The sequence below is a fragment of the Adiantum capillus-veneris genome, chromosome 7 (assembly GCF_014529385.1).
Source record: "Adiantum capillus-veneris isolate H3 chromosome 7, ASM1452938v2, whole genome shotgun sequence".
Lineage (NCBI taxonomy): Eukaryota > Viridiplantae > Streptophyta > Polypodiopsida > Polypodiales > Pteridaceae > Adiantum > Adiantum capillus-veneris.
The window spans coordinates 141,102,396-141,106,856 of NC_140937.1; positions in this window are offsets into that span (position 1 = coordinate 141,102,396).

Below are 4,461 nucleotides of genomic sequence, written 5' to 3' on the forward strand. Positions count from 1 at the left end.
GGTCTCTACTATACTCATTTGTAGTGAAGATCTTCCCGTGTACCTTAAGTAGCAAGGGACTTTTTGATCTTCCCTCTATTACCTCAAAAGGTGATTTTCCCGTGGAAGTATGTACAGTGTTATTGTAGGCATACTCCACTAAGGGTAAGTACTTCTCCCATTGGGATCTTTGATCTACTTCCGTTACACAGGCTTTTAGTAAATCAAGAATTGTTAGGTTAGCTATTTCACTTTGGCCATCCGTTTGCGGGTGATAGGCCGAAGAGAAGTTTAGCCTTGTTCCTAAATTCTCAAAGAGGCCCTTCCAAAAATTACTCGTCATTCTAGGATCTCTATCCGACACTATGGACATTGGCAAGACATGGTACTTGAAGATTTGTGAAATGAAGAGGGTTGCCATTTGATGGGCTTTGATAGTCTTTTGACAGGTATAAAATGAGCTTGTTTACTGAACCTGTCTACTATCATCCATATTCCCGTATTCCCATGGATAGACTTAGGCAATCCAAAGATAAATTCCATGGATATTCTCTCCCATGGTGAATTAGGGATTGGCAAAGGTTGAAGCAATCCAGGTTGCTTCCCTCTATCAAACTTCGTCTTTTGGCATACCACACATTTAGAAACATACTCTTGTATGTTTGCTTTCATGGTAGGCCAATAGAAATATGTTTCAATCCCCTTTAGGGTAGACCGAATCCCTCTATGCCCTGCATAAGGAGGAGCATGAAATTCATACAATACTTTCTCACGTAGTGAGCTAGTAATGCATAGTCTATTGTTATAGATAAGATAACCATCTTGTAAAGTAAATGGTTCCTCTTTCTTCCCTAGTGCAAGGGCTGAAATTACATCTCTAAAATCGGGATCAATAGCATACTCATCTATCATAGAAGATATATCATTGTGAGTTGCTATGGAAACCGCATTCACTCTCGGCCGTCTTGAGAGTGCATCGGCTACTTGATTATGCTTGCCAACAATGTGAGCAATATGAAAATGAAATTGCAAAAGAAAGTTTGCCCACCTCATTTGTTTGTCGGAGAGCTTGGTCTGCATCATGAAGTACTTGAGACTTTGGTGATGCGTTCGGAAAATGAAAGGAGTCCCCAATAAATAGTGCTTCCATGAGTCTAAGGCATGTAGAACTGCGAGGAGTTCCTTTTCATATATGCCTAGAGCTTGCTCAACAGGGTCGAGCCTTCGATTTTCATAGCCAATGGCGTGCCCTTCTTGGAGCAAAATAGATCCAAGGCAATCACCACAAGCATCACATTGGACCTCAAATGGCTTTGAGACATCCGGTAGTGTAAGCACAGGTTGAGAGATAAGCTTTTCTTTAAGTTTTTTGAAAGCATTGTCCTCCTTGGCAGACCATGTGTACCTAACTTTTTTCTTATGTTAGGTCATGTAATGGTCCTGCTATTAGTGAGAACTTTTCTATGAAGAGTCTATAGTATGCACACATACCTATAAAGCTTCTTAGTTCATGAAGATTCCTTGGTTTAGGCCATCCTTTTATTACCTCTAACTTTGATGGATCCATTTGGATGCCATCTTGAGTGATAATGTGACCTAAATACTGAATCTCTTGTAAGAAAAATTCACTTTTCTTTCGATTAACATAAAGTTTATTGTCTCTTAGAACTTGAAATATTACCTGGAGGTGTTGCTTGTGTTCATCTAATGAATTAGATTAGATGATGATATCATCAAAGAACACTCCAGTAAAGGTTCAGTGTCATAAAATCTAATATCTAACCAACCCAAATGATTTTCTCATATTAAATTGATCACTTAATGTGGGAGAATAAATGGGAACAAGTGTTAAGATATAGATATGTGCTTATAGATCTATCTCAACACGGGGCCAATAGTAAAGGGGCCCAAATGGGAGATGGTCTATCAAGAGCAAGGCTAACCAATGGAGCATAAGACCTTACGGTTAGCTTCATTGAAGACCTCCAATAATGTGTGTAAAAGTCCTTTGACCTTAGGTAAGCTAGGGCTGAGCTTGAGGTGGGAACCCGGCCCAAGCTCGAGGTGCTTGTCGTGCTTGTCCTGCTTGAGGTGCTTTTCATGCTTGAGGTGCTTGATTAAGATGCTTGAGGTGCTTGACTGGCTCCATGCTTGAGGTGCTTGACTTGGTGCATGATTAAGGTGCTTGAGGTGCCTTGAGATGCTTGTGGGAACACCCCCTACTTCAAGTGCTTAGTCATGCTATGACTAAGGGGCTTGCTCATCCAAAGTCAAAAATATCCCTACAAGGAGGGGGGCGAGCTACAAGGGGGGGGGGGATGAGAGAACACACACACACACACACACACACACACACACACACACACACACACACACACACACACACACACACACACAAGGGAAGCCCCAGCTTGAAGAGGTAGCAAGGACACTTGTCAAGTTCCTCCCCATGTTGCCCTCATGGTGTGCCTGAAGCCTATTGGTTGGCCACCCAAGGGGTCCAATGATAATTTAGGATATTTAATTAATTGATTTTGCATTTATCAAGTCCTCTCTCTCAAAGGGGAAAGGGGGACACTTGTCCCAAGGCTACCCACGTTGCTTGTAATGGCTCCTGCTTGTGATTGGCTAGGCCTGGAGGGGTCCAATGAGCTTCAAGCATGAGCTACAAGGGGGGGTCGACCCAAGCAAGCTAGGGGGGTGCTTAGGGGGTATACTCACCCACACACACTCACAAACACTCTCATTGTGTACTATGCAAAGTGCAAGAGCTCCCTCTCCTTCTCCAAGCAAGTAGAGGTTGAGAGCCTACACCAACACTCTTGGCTATGGAGTGCAAATCCATCCAAGAGCCATGCTTCAATGCTTGAGCTTGCCATCTATTTCTTCTTCATTACTATGCTATTATGTATGCTAGCACAAGAGTTATGATAAGTGAGGAACTAGCTCTTTCTCGTATGAAATGTTTCTTCTTCCTCTTCCCTACCCTCATTCCCTGCTAGCTCTCTCCACCTTCGAAGGTGTTTGAGGTCTTGGGACTGAGGCTTGGTATAGTTAAAGATTTCTTCAAGTTTAGGTTATGCTATGATGGTGATGCATGAAGCTTTCCATCTTCATTGCTTCACCTAGGTCACAAGGAACACAAAGAATGTATTGTAACAAGTCTCTCTTTATGGGAGAAATCATAATACAAATGCCTATTGGAGGGGGGACCGGCTCCACATAAATCCGGTCCTCAACTGTTGTCATGTTTTCTAAATTCTCTCTCTTGCAAAAGTATTGTCCATGCCAAGTTAACTAATTGCTATAATTATGTTGCTATCTTCAATTATGTCTACCCGCTATGCTCACAAAATCATTTCTTGAAAGTACTCTCATTAAATTCCGTTACTCTCAAATTGAATAGGCAAATTCCATTACATTGGTATCAGAGCATTTGGTTTTTCTTTTCTTGCTTAAGAAGAGAGGTCCTTAAGTAGCCTATAAATGGTTGATGTTGTTAATTATAATAGAGCAAGTGGAACTGGGATCTAATATCGGTTTTGTTAAGCCCACTATGTGGAGGATGGTGCACACCTCGGGAGCTTTGGACTTAATAATGGAGTCTTTTTAGACTTGCCTACGGCTTTACCATTATTGAGCCATAAGAAGTCCGAAAGGAGCTAGCCCTTGGCAACTCTGCTATGTTAGACCTACTCCTCTACTCTCTATAATTAACCACTTTGAGCCGTGGGTGTAGATACTTAAGAGCCGATTTTCAAAGGCTAAGAGGAGTGGCAACTAAGGTTTTGAACTGCCAAAGCATACACTAAGTATAAACATAAATTTTGTTAACATGGCTGACAATAATCAAGAGAGTAGAATGAACATTGATAGCTTTGATTTTGCACATGAAGGTGCTAATGATGATGCTCCCATGTTTGTGAATTATCTCGTCGCTAGGTTGCAGCAAGCTATGGGCAACCTTGCTTTGCAAGCCAAAGTTACTCAACAACTTCGTGCTTATGGAATTTCCCTTCCTCTCCCAGAGGAGAGAGAGCTTAGGAGGCCTCTTGAAGAGACCCCCAAAAGAAGACTCTCTCCCATTCGAGAGGAGGAATCCAAACAGAAAGAAAGCAATGAAAGTCTAAGTTCTTCTGAAGAGGTGGCTCCACGAAGACGGCGGCCTAGACGATCGCCTACTCCTCCCAAGAGGAAAAGAGCAACCTATAGTCCTTCTCCTCATCACTCTGAAAGGCAAGAGAGGAAACAAAGGAAGAAAAGGGCTAGAAGAGGTCACCCTCATCTCCTTCTTCTTCACCTTCCTCCTCTTCCGATGAAAGTTATGGCTATTCTCCTAGAGAATACAAGAGGGGAGGACATCGTAAATCATTTCCTGCATGGCGAAGGTCACAAAAGCTAAAGAAGTTCAAGGAGGGAGGAAAGAGTATCTCTTTTCTCACCTACGATGGCACCTTTGGTGCTACCGACAAAGTGTTGGCC